At 43.6% G+C, this 18333-nt stretch overlaps 1 protein-coding gene across 1 annotated transcript in view; it reads right to left on the bottom strand.

Moving 5' to 3' along the window:
- Positions 1–18333, bottom strand: part of DAB1 (DAB adaptor protein 1) — a 758910-nt gene that overhangs the window by 705859 nt on the left and 34718 nt on the right. Inside the window, exon 2 of the mRNA XM_073357552.1 lies at positions 6658–6741. The gene's annotated coding sequence lies outside the window, so the exon portion shown is untranslated. The remainder of the gene's footprint in view (positions 1–6657; positions 6742–18333) is intronic.

Below are 18333 nucleotides of genomic sequence, written 5' to 3'. Positions count from 1 at the left end.
ACCTATCTTGGCTTTTTTGTTTGGTTAGTTTAAATTCAAATGTAACAGTTGCATTCTTATTAATAATCATTGTACTTACAATACTTGTATAGTACCATTCAATGGAGGATCACAAAGTGCTTTATAGATAGCAAGCCTCACAACATCCCCAGGAGGTTCTGCTCTGCAAGTAAGTACCAACATTTCTATTTTACAAATGTGAAAACTGCAGTTCATAAAGGTTACACGATTTGCCCAAGGACAGACAGTAGCTAAACTTCTGATCCTACAAAGATCTGTGCACATGCTTCACTTTACTCGCTGCTCATAGTCCCACTGAAGTCAATGGAGCTGAAGTAACTGAGCCATGAATACTAGGCGATCTGAGTCCCCATTCTTTTTTATCACTAATCACTTGATCACTCTTAAAAGTTGGCACACTACTCATTGATGGAGCAGTTCAAGCAGCCATTAGGTGATGTCCCAGAAAATTAAGCTTTTTTCTTATCAATTTGATAAAATACAAATGCAGATAAGGTGAATGCAATTTTAGGATATCTGCTGTAGCTATAAAAATGGAATATGCTTCTTCTGTAGAAGGCTCAATTATTTGATCAACATGTATTTTTAATACATGACAACTGCGGCACCGACATGACTGTGAATAATTAAACAAGTTTTCAGCTGGAGAAGTGAAAAATAAGAGCATCCCCAAAGGCCTAAAATAACATTCATCTTTGTCATTAACTAAAAAGGGAGCTAACATATTTGATAAAATTTCATCTACAAAATGTGCATTGGGGCTGAGGCCAAGTTTCATCCAAAAATATTAACGTAACAGACATTTATAAACCTATTTAAGGATATGTGCAGTTGTTATAACAGGAAAAGAAAATGACCATTATAGCACTGCTACTTGATACCATTAAAATATATACACATTTGCACAGTTCATAAATATATACTTATGTTTTATAAACAGAGTCGACAATTTACTTGTGCTGAGAAATGGATTTTTCCTATTGTGATACTGATGGCTGACAGCTTACACATGCAGCAAAACCTCAAACACCAAGGAGTATTTATGTAGGGCCCAATCCTATCCATTGAAAACAGTTGTCTGGGCTTATATTGTACTGGAAGTACTTTTATATATTCAGAAAACAGGTTGGTTAAAAAACGTGAAAGCTTGTCTCTTTCACCAACAGATGTTGGTCCAAGAAAAGATATTACCTTGCTGCGCTGGGGTACAACTTACCACTGTGGCGCCTCTTGCTGGCTATCCCGGGGATTAGCTCTGCTCGCCAGGGCCCCCTCCTCTGGTGGTGCCTCACCAACGTCACTTTTGTTCCAAGACCTGCACACTCCCAGGACTGCGGCATCCTCTTCAGTGATATTGCCCTCCCAGTTGTGCCACAATCTCTGTTCCCCCCTTCCGGGGGACCTGCAATCTCTCTCCAGCCACTCCCTCAGTGGCAACTGCAGTCCATTGTCCCATGCATCTTCCCATGCATCTCCAATACCCTCTTCTGCCCTTACCTCAGGGCCTCAATCTGCAGGCCCTAGCAGCTAGCCAAGAGCTCTCTCTAGCTCCCCCGGTCCCTGCTTGCAGCACTGCTCTGTCCCAGGTGCTGGCGCTCCTGCCTCATACTAAGAGCCTGGGCTTCTCCCCTCAAGCTCCAATCAGCTACTGAACTCTGCTTTGCCCTTCAGCCCTTCTTATATGAGCCTGCCAGGGCATGATTAGCTGCTCCTCACAGCACCTTTCCTATTGGCTGCTTTCTGCGTAGCCTCCTAGGGCTCCATTAAGCCCCACAGGCCAGTGTGGGGCAGACGCCCCATCACACTTACCCACCTTGTCTCTCTAATATCCTGGGACCAACACAGCCACAACCACACTGCATACACTTACTCCTGAGACATATGGCATTTTTTTTCAACTTCATTTTGTGCTCTTTGAAACTGTTGACCCAGCAGGAAGTAAAAGCTTCAGTTTAAAAGACAGGTACCTGCATGGATAGCCATACTACGAGATGCCCCACACCATCGCAGTCATGGGCCTCAGGCTTGACCTGAAAATATCATTGCTAGAATGAACAGGCCAGTTCATTCTCCATGTTCATGCAATCACAGAGATTATTAGTAGTAGAGGGAACATATTAGGCCATTTATTTCATCCCTCTGTGAGTGCAGGATTGCTCCCCACTCTCACTCACTCTGCTTCTAGTTTGTCTGTCACTCCCACCCCTGTCCCAAATAGGTTTTCCAGTATTGCCTGCTTATATTTCCTTTTAACTGATCAACTTATTTCTCTCCCCCACTTCTTCAAACCTCTCACTGAGCCATTCAATCTTTCCTCTACCTGCCATTCCTCTCAGTGCTCCCTCACTCACTCATTTCTCTGTCTTTCCCTGTCCACATCCATCTTCCTGTTCAAGTCTTTGCCATCAGTCACAACTCGCTCTTCTTGCTGCCCTTCCTCCAAGCCCTTTGTCAAACTCCATACTGATATTAACACCTACCCTTGCTTTTACTACACATTGTCATCATAACGCTGACTACACTTACTAGGAGGCAGGAGGGTACTTCCTTGGTTATCATTCTGGACTTCGGTAATACAAACAGAAGAACTGAGTTCACAGAACCTTTCTAAAGCTTCCATAAGTACATTTCACACCCAGGAACACAGTTTAAGATCCCTAATTTATGCTAAATCTCAAAATGCAGCATAACGGAACAAGAGCTGCGCTTCAGATCAGAGTTGTCTCTTGTCCAGATTTATGAGACAGAGAAAATGTAGAACACAGCCAACTTCAGAATACAATTTCTATTTCTCATCAGTTTATTCATCTAAAATTAAATGAAACAAAAGCCAAAGTCAAGGTACATTTTAAAGGTGGATGCTTTCTGATGATTTTCTACCCGATGTGGATATATTTTTAATTCTATTTTTCCCTTGCTAAAATGCCATTTTGAACCCAATTTAATATAAATAGAAGAATGATCAAAGATCAGACTCTGCCTAGAGTCTACTTATGTGTTGTTTCTGATATGGGTCAGCCCACAAGCATATTAACAGTATATCAGGTAGCATGCACAGTAGAACTGATTAGCCAGCCAGTTCAATAGGATAAATTTATGGAAATTCCTCTGACTACTTTAGACTGTTTTTCATACTGAATATGTTGGAATATCTTAGTTGATAATACTGTCCTCCAAGTATATGGTGGGATATTTACAGTCTAGTGTTAGGAGTCTGTGGCATTTTTGCGGAGCTGTATTCTTCAAAGCAGTTGTTAAAAATGCTTTAAACATTAAAAAATAAATCACATCATGCTTTAAAAAGCAAAAAGAGCATCCCTAGTTTACTTTCAGCTATGGACTCAAATTAGTGCTTAATGCACACTGAAAACCATGGTTGCATACATGATCTCAGAACTGTGTACTGAAGAATTAAAGCTAAGTAACTGTGAATCACAGGGACATCATGTTGATCTTTAGGGTTTCTGGTGACAGTATAAAGTGAATAGAGTTCAAGTGTTTTCAGATATCACCTGAATCCTGGGATATGGTTCTAACCTTTTTTAGCTTTCTTATTTTATGTTCCAAGTGAGATATTGACAATTAAGGACTACTTAAAGGGGTGTGATCAGAGCTCAGGACTGGAAGCCAGGAACTCCTGAACGATAGTCCGCGCTCCGACAGATAGATGTAGACAAAGTGGAAAAAGTCCAGAAGAGAGCCGCCATAATAAGATTTAGAAAACACAATCTATGAGGAACGGTTGAAAGATTTTGGCATGATTCGTCTAGAAGACTGAAGGTGGGGAAGGAGATAGGGTAACAGTCTTCAAATATGTTAAACATTGTTATAGAGGATGATGATTAATTATTCATCATCTCCACTGAAGGTAGAACAAGTACTAATCGACAATCTGCATCAAGGGAGATTTAGGTTGGACATCTTTCCAAGTATAAGGGTAGTTAAGTACTGGAACAGGTTGCCTAAGGAGGTTGTGGAATCCTTGTCACTAGAGGTTTTTAAGGACAGGTTAGATGAACATCTGTCAGGGATGGTCTAAGGACATTTAGTCCTGTCTCAGCATAGAGTGGATTAGATGTCCTCTTATAGAATGACCATGTTTCCCCAAAGGGAAAAAACAGGACATTGTGTGCGGCTGGCCCAAGCCGTTCGTCTGAGCTTCCCTCTCCCCCCGACGAAAGAGAAATTTACAAGTGTTAATCGTCATAAACCAGTTCATCCAAGTACAACTGATTTCTATTGAACTGTGCTTAAAGAAACTTCGAAGCTAAATAAATATTTTTTGAAAGAAGGTTGAGGGGAATCACAGCTCAATACCCTAATACTGAAACAACTTTACACACTGTCAATACTGCCATTGACTTCAATACAACTACTTACTGCACATAAAGGTAAATCCATGTCTTTGCAGGATTAGGTAATTCTAACCTCTGTTATTAAAGTATCTGCCACATTCCAAACTGAATAATAAGGCAGACTCTGAGTTCCCACATTCCACCAACAGTCCATCTTCTCTATTGTTGCCACCTTCCAAAATGAGCTACACTTTTTATAAGGAACAGCAAAAACAAGGTAAAAGCTCACACTCACTCACTTTTAATCATACTTGCCAATTACAGAGATGTTTTTGTAATGTCAGTCAATTAACTAAATAGGATAGCCACGTATTTTTATGTAACTCATCCTTCAGACTGTATTGCATTACATTAGCTTATATGACTTGACAGTGCAGACTCTTGGCAGGTGTTATCATGGTAGAAAACGTTAGCAGAATAACTGGTCTGCATTTGAAAAATTAAAAAAAGGCTATTACAAAAAATACTGTTGCTCATGGAGAAAGCTTGAATAATGAAAGTAGGACTTGTAACACCAAGCTAAGAAAACAGTGGCAAGTCTGCAATTCTTAATTTGTGCTAACCCCTTGACTCTAGCAGGTCTGGGGTTTCTGACAGCAAATGTCAATGCATTTAGCATTAAATTCACATGCTAAATGCATTAGCATTATGATATGCTAATGAGAGTATTCATGGTCCTGGCAAGCAAGTCAAATATTTCCTTTATCTGGATGTTTATTACTCCTGGGGTGGAAGCATTTCAACATTAATAATATTAAAAAATTGTAATGGTCCCTATTTAGTGAAAGTAAAATCACCTGCCTGGATTTAATTGTGTTTTCCCCCTCTTTTCAATTGCCGACAGAGGTATGAAATGTGACTATAATTAGAATCTTAGCAGCGGCTCATTTATATGGAAGTTGGGAGTATGAAGATCTAATATTTTGTTTTATTATTCCTCAACTGTTTGATTTAAAATTTAAGGATTTTATTAAATGGTAAATAAAAGCTACATAATAAAGGCAGTTTAGCCCTGTAGTGATTCTGACCCATTTGTTCAGAGGTTTAGGAGGAAAGAGAAGCAGAAATAGAAGGAATGGGTATTCAGAGGGTATTAAGAAGGTGACAATTCTTCTGGCAATACATTACTGAAATATGACATTAATGTATATCCATGCTTTAGCCCAATAAATATCCAACAGAGGCAGTTATGCAGATACATGTAAAACAGCAATGTACATAACAGTACTAACATGTTTATGTTCTATCACAATGCATAGACCTACATAGTGGTTATTCCCTAAAATTAACATTCCTAAAACAAATTCCACGTAAATTAAACAAGTATTTTCAGTTATTCTCTAACATATAGATACAGAATACTTCAGGTCAAATAATTGACCCTGGATGGCTTACAATTCCCTTCGCCAGTTCCTGCCACATCTGAGATTGCTAGAATAAATGTCTGAGATAACAGGAATTTATTACTACTGCCCCCAAAAGGCAAAGATTATGCATGACCTACACAGAGGCTATGCTGCTATTATGTGGAATGTAGGGGTCACTGCATTAGAGTGATGGCTCCCCAGTTCTGCCTAACCACTACATATCATATAGTATCTCTCTGTCTCTTATTTGTCAATATATCTCTATCTTATTTGTCAATATAAGTTGTTGATTAAGACATAGTACTACAAATACTTCAGTTTTGTTGTTGGTGTTTTTTAATTAGTGCAGTTAGTCATCTGTGTTAAACCTGGAGATCTTTGCAAGCCATAAACATGAGTCAGGCTAGTGATATGGTGACCACAGAACAACCACTCACATTCAAATCTGGCCTCTGATGGGATCCAGAGGCAAAGTCGCTTGTGGCACCTAAGCTGGATTTGCAACTCTGGCAAATCAGGCAATTGTCTAAGGAAGCAAAATACATGGTGCATGAAAATGTCCTATTAGCAGGCTTGGAAGGATTCGATTTTTGTTGGCAAATGTTGGGAAACATCAATTTCACTATATGCACAAAGTGACAAAAATATTTCCATCGATGATCATCCAAATGTGCAGCTTGGCAAAGTAAGAAAAATGTTGCTGGAGAACTTAAGAGTTTGGTTGAAGGATATTTACTTTGAATATTTTGGAGTTGTGATGTTAATATTGTGTCTTAATAGTTATAAAACCATAATATATTGGCTCTCAATGTCTACCACAACTGAAAATTTAAATCAATACAAGAAAATACTTAAAAACATCAATATTCTCCATTATAATTAAAAAACTAAAATTTGCATTCTGCCAAGCCTACCTGTAAATGGCACACATTGTCAAGTTTGCCCAGGGCAGCAGAAACCCTCCAGTTGACACTGGGTGGCACCACTCTTGAATAGCCCTAAGGAAAAAAGATTCACAGATCAGTTTTAAAAAAAAGAAGGTAGACAAGTGACCTTACCGCCATCCCAATTACCCACATCGGTACAATGGTGACCTGGAATTAAGGAGTGGGTGAAAATCAATTGCTATTATTCATCAGTCTGAAAAATAAATAGAAAATGTGTATCTAAACCAAAATGGAACAGGTTTTATATGAGATGGGGCAGGAAGGGAAGTTATCCTGCACTATGATTTTCAGAACAAATTTATTTTGTTACTCACAGCTGACAAAGCATCACTAAGACATGCTGCTGCTTTCAGTTTCTACCTGTCAGACTGCATTCCAACCCCCCAGATGCCTTAGCCTGGGAAATTCAGAGAGACAGTTTTGTGATAGAAAAAAGAAATCAGCACCTGAAATTTCACAGATAAAAAAGCAGAGGGAAATATCATCACTTGCCCCCTATTTCCTCCGCGCCTCCCCATTACCACCCCCGCTCTCCTAGACACAGCCTACTGGCAATGCAGTAGTTAACCCCTGCCCCTCACATTTCTACTCTCCAGCTTCAGCTACACTACACACCAGAGTCAGCAGCATGCAGTGTACACATAGCTATGTGCTGCAGTGAAAAGCAAGTTGCATGCACCTGTCAATGAAGACTGTGGCAGCAGGGAAAGGTTTCAGCATCTCCCCACCAGCGGAATCTTTCCCAGTGGCAGGGAAGGTTTCCAGCTGCAGGGAGCTGCTGGAGCCTTTTCCTACTGCTGGACTTCTTTCCTGAGATGGGGAAAAACTCTAGCAGTGGGGTGGCAGCAAGACATTACGCTGCTAAAACAGCAGTGTAGCCAGGCAGGCACAGCTTGGGTGAGTAGACAGCCATGAAGGATACATACTCACATCCATACCTACACCCTTCAGGTAGGTCTTTACTCACCTAAGCCCTGCTTCTCTAGCTACACCGCTATTTATACCCACGCTAGGGGGACTTTGCGGGTAAGCACACTACATGATGACAATAGAAGTGTGCTGTGTAGACATACCCGCTAATGCTGTATTCAAGGTGAAGCACACGATGGGAACATAATTCCGACAGAGCACAGCACTGGCAGGAAAAGATTATGACAAGAAAAATATGGGGATTTTTCCTAAATTTACCAATTTTAGTTACTGGGCTTTTTCAGACTAATGCCCAGCTTAAAAGCATCCTTCATTCTTGACAGTGAATGGAGCAATAGAGTTTGTCATTATACTTATCCTCTCTCATTATAAAAACTGTATCAAGATGTAGGACCAGCACAATGACAGTAACCCCTCCTCATTAGCCACTGTGAATTGCAATCTGCATAAGACAGCTTTTTCAACCTCTAAAAAAATATATACATTTAAATGTCAAAGAGGGGCAAAAGATGGAGGGGCTGTCTCCCGGAATCTATTTCAAAATTAATACAGTGGAAGGTGTGGGATGAAAAAGATCTCTTGCTAGTTCCATGCCATGGAAAAAAGAGTAAGTCCAGCAACTACATTAGTCAGCATTCTATCAGGTAATTTGAATATAAAAGCAAGAGCCCTGTAAAAAGGAGTGTATGCTTCAGCGATAATCCCGGTATACTGCACTTCCCACTTCCATTAGCAGGCACAATGTTCCCCTTAAGCTTATCACTTTCTCTACAGGTGTGTCACCCTCCAAAATCTCCCACCAATTGCCTGTTAAGATGTTTCTCTATTTCTCTGATGACTCCAGCCACAGATTCACCTTTGCAAGTCAGTTGCTCTAGCAAGTCCTGGCTTTTCACTAGCAAAGGTGTCCCCCCCCCCCAAGAACTGTCACGAACTACTTTCCAAAGTTACTGCCATTAAGGTCAGTAGGAGTCTCCCTTTCCCCCCGCACCATGCTGAAGATTCACTCCAGTGCATTTCTCTACTTTATGAGAAGTGACTTTGTATTAGAGATGGTACTGAACTAAAACTCTAGATCTAAATGTTGGAAAAGTTTAGATCCAGAGCCAAGCTTTTGAGGCTAACGACCATTGGTACTTCCTCACAAATCATAGACTAATGGGGGGTGGGGGTCGCCTCGGCAGACCAGTCAGCGTAGCGATTGGAGTACCTGTCTTCCTGCCCCTGCTTCGGTCATCAAAGTGCCTTAGTCTTTAAGGCAGGGTGGTAGGGGGACCCAGGCCCACCCACTCCAGTAGGTCCCAGCCTAGGGCCCTGTCATAAATATAAAGGGAAGGGTAAACCCCTTTGAAATCCCTCCTGGCCAGGGGAAAGCTCCTCTCACCTGTAAAGGGTTAAGAAGCTAAAGGTAACCTCGCTGGCACCTGACCAAAATGACCAATGAGGAGACAAGATACTTTCAAAAGCTGGGAGGAGGGAGAGAAACAAAGGGTCTGTCTGTCTGTCTATATGCTGGTTTCTGCCGGGGATAGACCAGGAATGGAGTCTTAGAACTTTTAATAAGTAATCTAGGTAGGTATGTGTTAGATTATGATTTCTTTAAATGGCTGAGAAAAGGATTGTGCTGAATAGAATAACCATTTCTGTCTGTGTATCTTTTTTGTAACTTAAGGTTTTGGCTAGAGGGGTTCTCTATGTTTTTGAATCTAATTACCCTGTAAGATATCTACCATCCTGATTTTACAGGGGGAATTTCTTTATTTCTATTTACTTCTATTTTTATTAAAAGTCTTCTTGTAAGAAAACTGAATGCTTTTTCATTGTTCTCAGATCCAAGGGTTTGGGTCTGTGGTCACCTATGCAAATTGGTGAGGCTTTTTATTCAACATTTCCCAGGAAAGGGGGGGTGCAAGTGTTGGGAGGATTGTTCATTGTTCTTAAGATCCAAGGGTCTGGGTCTGTAGTCACCTAGGCAAATTGGTGAGGCTTTTTACCAAACCTGGTCCAGGAAGTGGGGTGCAAGGTTTTGGGAAGTATTTTGGGGGGAAGGACGCATCCAAACAGCTCTTCCCCAGTAACCAGTATTAGTTTGGTGGTGGTAGCGGCCAATCCAAGGACAACGGGTGGAATATTTTGTACCTTGGGGAAGTTTTGACCTAAACTGGTAAAGATAAGCTTAGGAGGTTTTTCATGCAGGTCCCCACATCTGTACCCTAGAGTTCAGAGTGGGGGAGGAACTTTGACAGGCCCTGTGTAAGTCACCCCTGGATAGGGGTCCTCCCAGTAGGGAGTCTACATTCACTGCTCTGGGCTACTTCCTACTGTTACCCCTTTAGTTTGGTGACTTCTTAGTTGTGCCCCTTCGTGGACCCTGGGTGGCATACCGCTGCGGTCCCAGGTTCCTCCAGATGGGGCAGCTGTAAGTTTGGTGTGCTTTGATCATCCAGGTTCCTCTCAGGCTGGGTGCTCCTAAGCCTCTTTCTCCATCTCCTTTGGCCAGGAAGACACTGCTTGGTCCCTGGTGGCTGCCTCAGCTGGCAGACTAATGATGCTTCCTTAAGGCAGGGAGGCAACTAGTGCCTACCTCTTCACCAGTCAGCCCAAAACTGAGCCAGGCTCCCTCCTTTTCTCTCCCCTCAAGGCCTGGCATTGGCTGCAGGTAAAACAGGGCGGGGCTAGCTGGGCCCCAAAGGCTCTCCTTAACCTCTGTTGCGTTGGTGGGTGGTTCTTCTGCTTCACCTCAGAGACTAATATTTTTCATGAGAGGTACAAGGTAGATGAGGTAAAATCTTTATTGGACCAGCTTCTGCTGGTGAAAGAGATTCTCTTATCCTGGGACCAACATGGCTACAAAGCCATTGCAAGTATTTGTCATGTTAGAGATGGACTCAGGAAGAAAGTGTTGTGTCCACATATTCTTATGGAGCCAAGACTTTATGTGCTAATGGCCAAATTTAGCCTGGAGTAATTGGGCACAACTCTCAGAGTCTCCAGGCCAAACTCAGTAAGAGTATAAAATGATTATGTAAATTGCACATTGGGTGTAAGTGCCAAAGTAGTGTCATTTGCACTGATCTTGCACTAAGTGGGCATGCTAAATAATGTAACTTATCTAGCAGCATGGAAGTGGGCAAACTAACAGGAAGAGCAAGACCATGTAAGATAAAAAGGAGCCTCCCTCAATATCCACCAGCACTGGAATTTACATTGAACCATTCCACCGTCTACACCACTCTGTGGTACATAACTCTAGCGATGTTAGAAATACCTGCACAGACATCCAGTCATTGTCTAAAATGGCAAAGTGTCTGCTTATGCCAAGGCTGAACTTCAGTGTGTACTTGACTCAACTAGCTAGCATTAGTCAACACATACCAGTTGGCCTGCATCACTTGACTGGGTTAGTATCAGCCATTTTTGTGGCAGTGTTAAATTACTGGATCTGATGTCATCAGTTAGAGGCATCATGCAGAAATACCACTCTCTCTCTTGTGGAGACATGCACACAATGCATGTCACCCTGCTCTAAGAGCAACGTGAATATACAGCACCGCTATGATTGTTAAAGTAATGGATTTTCATTTTCTTAGACTACTGTTAAGGGTAATGGAGCACTTCTGAGAAATGTCATCTTGAAAAGTAATCAATTACCTTAATGGCAAAAGTAACATGAATTTCTCTGGACAATTACTGCCTGCCCCCGGCCCCCAGTCCAATCCCCCAACTCTTCCTTTGGTCTCGGAGGTCTGAGACTCGCACTGGAAAATATATTTGAATGTTTAGCCTCAATTAAAACTATCGGTCTAGTGTACAACATTCACTGCTGGCCTGCAGTTTCAGCAAGAAGCTATGCATTAACTTGTCAATTCAAAATGTAACTGCTTGGTGCACTGTACTGCCTGCAAGGATGGTTTCAGAAAGCTCGGAAGCAAACATAGGTAATATCATTATGAAAACCGTAAGGTTCTGTTCAGTAAAGAAGCTATGCAGGTGTTCCATGACTTCCTCATGGTTCTTTTAACAAGGCTACAAGTTCAGTTTGGTTAGATCAATTCAACAATATTTGCATTTATAAAAATAGACCAAGAGGTATGCAGCAGGAAGAGGGAATTTAGGCAAACACATCCACACACACTAAAAAGCAAGTACAGGAAGGGAAAATAATGGGGGAGGCTCTATCAGAACTAATCCCACCTTCAGAGATGCAAAGTCCTCTGCAAATGACCTACAAGCTGTAAGTAATTGTGGATGCACCTGCATCTGGACCCAGGAAATGGTATGGCACTACAGAGGTCACTTAGAGTAGACCACAACAACACTAGATAACTGTGCTAGATAAATGTCAATTAAGAGCATCCATGTTCTAAAACTTTGTTTGCTGATTGGACAGGACACTGCTATTGTAGATCATGCCTAGATTGTAACTTAACTCTAACACTATTCTATAGCCATTAAAACTTGACAACAGTTAGGCTGCTATAATGCAGAGACCACTGCCTATCATGTTGACCAATATCATCTCATTGCTTCATTGTACTAACCTAGTCAATCTGTCTGGATACATCTTTGGCTTTGCAAAATTCAGAGCCCCTCAGTGCCCGAGAGCCCATTGTTCTATCACTTCTGTCAGGCCTGACATACACACTACACACACATTGCTGTCATTAATTGTAAAGAGTGCTATGTGAAGTATCAGAGGAAAGCTGATGACACACCAGTCATTAATATAATTACACACCACCTGTACATATATCGTGCAAAAAGTAACGTATGTGTGCTGGAAATATGGTCCTAAAATATGTGTTCAGGGCAGAGTTGATAAAGTAGTTTGTCCTTGTCAAGGTTCCTCCCCCACTCTGAACTCTAGGGTACAGATGTGGGGACCTGCATGAAAAACCTCCTAAGCTTATCTTTACCAGCTTAGGTCAAAACTTCCCCAAGGTACAAAATATTCCACCCGTTGTCCTTGGACTGGCCGCTACCACCACCAAACTAATACTGGTTACTGGGGAAGAGCTGTTTGGACGCGTCCTTCCCCCCAAAATACTTCCCAAAACCTTGCACCCCACTTCCTGGACAAGGTTTGGTAAAAAGCCTCACCAATTTGCCTAGGTGACTACAGACCCAGACCCTTGGATCTTAAGAACAATGAACAATCCTCCCAACACTTGCACCCCCCCTTTCCTGGGAAATGTTGGATAAAAAGCCTCACCAATTTGCATAGGTGACCACAGACCCAAACCCTTGGATCTGAGAACAATGAAAAAGCATTCAGTTTTTTTTACAAGACGACTTTTAATAAAAAATAGAAGTAAATAGAAATAAAGAAATCCCCCCTGTAAAATCAGGATGGTAGATATCTTACAGGGTAATTAGATTCAAAACCATAGAGAACCCCTCTAGGCAAAACCTTAAGTTACAAAAAAGATACACAGACAGAAATAGTTATTCTATTCAGCACAATTCTTTTCTCAGCCATTTAAAGAAATCATAATCTAACACATACCGAGCTAGATTACTTACTAAAAGTTCTAAGACTCCATTCCTGGTCTATCCCCGGCAAAGACCCAGCATACAGACAGACACAGACCCTTTGTTTCTCTCCCTCCTCCCAGCTTTTGAAAGTATCTTGTCTCCTCATTGGTCATTTTGGTCAGGTGCCAGCGAGGTTACCTTTAGCTTCTTAACCCTTTACAGGTAAGAGGAGCTTTCCCCTGGCCAGGAGGGATTTCAAAGGGGTTTACCCTTCCCTTTATATTTATGACACGCCCCCCAAATCACAGCTAGGGTGAAACACTGGCTGGGATTTCTTCCTGGAGCTCTAGGAAAAACAGAGTTAATAAGACACATGCATCTCTAAATATACTACCAAGTACATAAACACTAACAATATTTTCCACGTCTCAAGGACGATTTTAACCAGTTGATTCTGGGAAACTTTCATGGGAGAGTGAATCAGCCACTTTGTTAGAAGCTCCTGAGATGTGTTGGATGTCGAAATCAAAATCTTGGAGAGCTAAACTCCACCGAAGAAGTTTTTTGTTAGTTTCCTTGACGGTGTGAAGCCACTTCAGTGCAGCATGGTCGGTTTGCAGGTGGAAACGCCGTCCCCAAACATATGGGCGTAGCTTTTCCAGAGCGTAGACAATGGCATAACATTCTTTTTCACTGACTGACCAGTTGCTTTCCCTCTCAGACAGTTTTTTGCTGAGAAACACTACAGGGTGGAATTCTTGATCAGGTCCTTTCTGCATTAAAACTGCTCCCACACCACGCTCGGACGCATCTGTGGTTACTAGGAACGGTTTGTCAAAGTCTGGGGTCCTTAGTACAGGGTCAGACATGAGTGTCGCTTTAAGCTTGTTAAAGGCCTTCTGACACTTTCCGGTCCACTGAACAGCATTTGGCTGTTTCTTTTTGGTTAGGTCTGTCAGTGGGGCAGCGATTTGGCTGTAGTGCGGTACAAACCGTCTGTAATAACCGGCCAAGCCTAAGAAGGATTGAACCTGTTTCTTTGACTTTGGGACAGGCCACTTTTGGATAGCATCCACTTTGGCCTGTAGGGGGCTGATAGTTCCTTGACCCACCTGGTGTCCAAGGTAAGTCACTCTGTTTAGGCCTATTTGACACTTCTTAGCCTTAACAGTTAGTCCTGCCTCCCTTATGCGCTCAAGGACTTTTTGTAGATGTTCCAGGTGGTCTGCCCAGGAATCCGAAAATATGGCCACATCGTCAAGGTAGGCGACTGCATATTCTCCTAATCCCGCTAGGAGACCATCTACAAGTCTTTGGAAAGTGGCGGGTGCATTTCGCAGCCCGAAAGGGAGTACATTAAATTCATACAGCCCGAGATGTGTGATGAAGGCTGACCTTTCCTTGGCAGATTCATCTAGCGGTACCTGCCAGTACCCCTTGGTTAAGTCCAAGGTAGAGATGAACTGGGCCCGTCCCAGTTTCTCTAATAGTTCATCAGTGCGTGGCATTGGATAGTTGTCTGGGCGAGTTACAGCATTTAGCTTACGGTAGTCCACGCAAAAACGTATTTCCCCATCTGGTTTGGGAACTAGAACCACTGGAGATGCCCATGCACTTTCAGAGGGGCGGATTACACCCATCTGTAACATATCCTGGATCTCCCGTTCTATAGCAGTTTTAGCTTGAGGACACACCCGGTAAGGTTGGACCCTAATTGGGTGAGCATTACCTGTGTCAATGGAGTGGTATGCCCGTTCAGTCAGTCCTGGGGTGGCTGAGAACGTTGGCGCGTAGCTAGTGCACAGCTCCTGGATCTGCTGTCGCTGCATACGCCCAAGGGTCATGGAGAGGTTCACCTCTTCCACACCACCAGCACATTTCCCTTCATAGTAGACACCTTCAGGCCACTCAGCGTCGTCTCCTCCCTGGGCTGTAAACTGACAAACCTTTAATTCTCTGGAATAAAAGGGCTTTAGAGAATTAATATGGTACACCTTAGGCTTTCGGTTGGAGGTGGGGAATGCTATGAGATAATTAACAGCTCCCAGGCGCTCCTGGACCAGGAATGGCCCTTCCCACGATGCTTCCATTTTATGGGCCTGGAGCGCCTTTAAGACCATGACCTGGTCTCCTACTTTGAAGGAACGCTCTCTGGCATGTTTATCATACCAGGCTTTTTGCTCTTTTTGAGCATCCTGTAAGTTCTCTAGCAAGGGCTAAAGAGGTTCGGAGGGTGTTTTGTAGGTTGGTTACAAAGTCCAGAATGTTAGTTCCTGGAAAAGGTGTAAATCCCTCCCATTGCTGCTTCACCAACTGCAATGGCCCCTTAACCTCACGGCCATATACAAGTTCAAATGGGGAAAACCCTAAACTGGGATGTGGTACAGCTCTGTAGGCAAATAGCAACTGCTGCAATACTAGGTCCCAATCATTGGAGTGCTAATTTACGAATTTACGTATCATGGCCCCCAAAGTTCCATTAAACTTCTCCACCATGCCATTTGTTTGATGATGGTAAGGAGTGGCAACCAAGTGATTTACCCCATGAGCTTCCCAAAGGTTTTTCATAGTTCCTGCCAGGAAATTAGTCCCTCCATCTGTGAGGATGTCGGAGGGCCAACCTACCCTGGCAAAAATGTCTGCTAGTGCCTGGCACACACTTTTAGCCCTGGTGTTGCTTAGAGCTACTGCTTCCGGCCATCGGGTGGCAAAATCCATGAAAGTCAGTGTGTACTGCTTTCCTCTGGGTGTCTTTTTCGGAAAAGGACCCAGAATATCCACAGCTACTCGCTGAAATGGAACTTCAATGATGGGGAGTGGTTGTAGAGGGGCTTTGACCTGGTCTTGGGGTTTTCCCACTCTTTGGCACACCTCACAAGACTGGACATAGGTAGAAACATCCTTGCCCATTCCCTCCCAGTGGAATGACCCCCCCAAACGGTCTTTGGTCCTGTTCACCCCAGCATGGCCACTAGGGTGATTGTGGGCTAAGCTCAAGAGCTTGGCCCGGTATTTAGTTGGAACTACCAACTGTCTCTGAGGATGCCAGTCTTCCTGGTGTCCACCAGAAAGAGTTTCCTTGTATAAAAGTCCTCTTTCTATAACAAACCTGGATCAATTAGAAGAGCTGAGAGGCGGTGGGTTGCTCCGTGCCGCCGTCCAAGCTCTCTGGAGGCTTTCATCGGCTTCCTGTTCGGTCTGGAACTGTTCCCTTGATGCTGGAGACATCAGTTCCTCATGGGATTGTGGACCTAGGCTTGGTCCCTCTGGAAGCGATATCGGGGATGGAGCTGTTTCTGTTGACTGTGAACCGCTCTCCGCTGGTGCACTATGTTGGGATTCAGGCTCCGGCTGAGCCTCTTGTGTAGGGTTATCGGCTGCTGCCAGTTCAGGTTCGGTGGGGCCCTCTGGTGTTGAGGTTGCAAGTACTGGATTCAGTGCTGACACGGGGTCTGGTGTTGGTTGTTCGGCTGGTTCCGGTTCTGGGACTGGTTCCGTCTGGGTCTCTGGGACTGGATCCACTATTGCTGTTGCAGACATTGGCCTGGGGTCCGGGTCCATCACCTCTGACCGGGTCCTGATAGAAGTTTCCGGAACAGAGCTAGGCCTCACGGCTTGTTTAGCCTGGCTGCGGGTGACCGTTCCCACCCTCTTGGCCTGCTTCACATGCTTGGCCAAGTCTTCCCCCAACAGCATGGGGATAGGATAATCATCATAGACTGCAAAAGTCCACATTCCTGACCAGCCCTTGTACTGGACAGGCAACTTGGCTGTAGGCAAATTGAAAGAGTTGGACTTGAAGGGTTGAATCGTCACTTGGATCTCTGGGTTGATTAAATTGGGGTCCACTAAGGAAGCATGGATAGCTGACACTTGTGCTCCGGTGTCCCTCCACGCGGTGACCTTCTTCCCGCCCACACTCACAGTTTCCCTCCGCTCCAAGGGTATCTGGGAGGTATCTGGGCCTGCGGACCTCTGGTGTGATTCCGGTGCAATGAACTGTAATCTGTTGGGGTTCTTGGGGCAGTTGGCCTTTACATGCCCCAGCTCATTACATTTAAAACATCGTCCAGCTGACGGGTCACTGGGGCGAGGAGGGTTGCTGGAGAACGGGGTGGTGGGACGATAAGGGGTCTGGAGGGTTCTTTGGGAGGTAGGTGGGGCTTTGGGGCGGCCCCCGGTAATAGGGTGTGGTCTGGGGTGGTCCCTTCTGGTCTCCGTTCCAACTGCGACCAGTTTTCTTCTTCTCTGCCACCTCCACCCATCTGGCTCCAATCTCTCCTGCCTCGATTACAGTTTTGGGTTTCCCATCTAGGATGTATCTTTCTATTTCCTCAGGAACACCCTCTAAGAATTGTTCCATTTGCATTAGGAAGGGCAAATTTACTGGAGAGTCAACACTTGCTCCTGATATCCAGGCATCCCAATGTTTCACAATGTGGTAGGCATGTCGGGTAAATGACATGTCTGGTTTCCACCTTAGGGCTCTGAACCTCCGACGAGACTGCTCGGGTGTTATCCCCATTCTGACTCTTGCCTTGGATTTAAACAGTTCATACTTGTTCATGTGTTCTTTAGGCATTTCAGCTGCCACCTCAGCTAAGGGTCCACTGAGCTGCGGCCTCAGCTCTACCATGTATTGGTCAGTAGAGATGTTGTACCCAAGGCAGGCCCTTTCTAAGTTTTCTAAGAAGGCCTCAGTATCATCACCTGCCTTGTAGGTGGGGAACTTTCTGGGATGGGAAGTGGTACTTGGAGAAGGATTGCTAGGGTTTGTTGGGATATTCCGCTGAGCCTTTATCTTCTCCACCTCCTCCACATGCTTCCTCTCTTTTTCCTTCTCCTCCTCCACATGCTTCCTCTCTTTTTCCTTCTCCTCCAATTCTTTGGCCCTTGCTTCCATTTTCAGCCACATGAGTTCTTTCTGTCTTTCATGTTCCCTTTGTTTTTCCGCAGCCGGAAATCTGGCTAATTCCAGCTTTTGTTGAGTCGTGGATTTTGTCATTCTAACCTCTCTGTTTTTAACTAACTTTACACCCAAGGTTTAGAAATAAACAAACAAAACTTGGCTGTAAAATTTTGCTGTGCTGGAATAGAATATCTATTCTCTGATAGTGATTGTCAGCCTACAGAAAAAGACAATTCCCTTGTCTCTGCTCTGGGCCCAAATCAAAGCATAAAACCTCCAACTACTTGGAAACCTGCTTACCAGCAGCCCAAAGGAAAAAAAAAATTCCT

Source organism: Lepidochelys kempii, chromosome 8 (assembly GCF_965140265.1).
Source record: "Lepidochelys kempii isolate rLepKem1 chromosome 8, rLepKem1.hap2, whole genome shotgun sequence".
Lineage (NCBI taxonomy): Eukaryota > Metazoa > Chordata > Testudines > Cheloniidae > Lepidochelys > Lepidochelys kempii.
The sequence above is the reverse complement of the archived record's forward strand: the minus strand, read 5'-3'. Positions and strand labels throughout refer to the sequence as shown.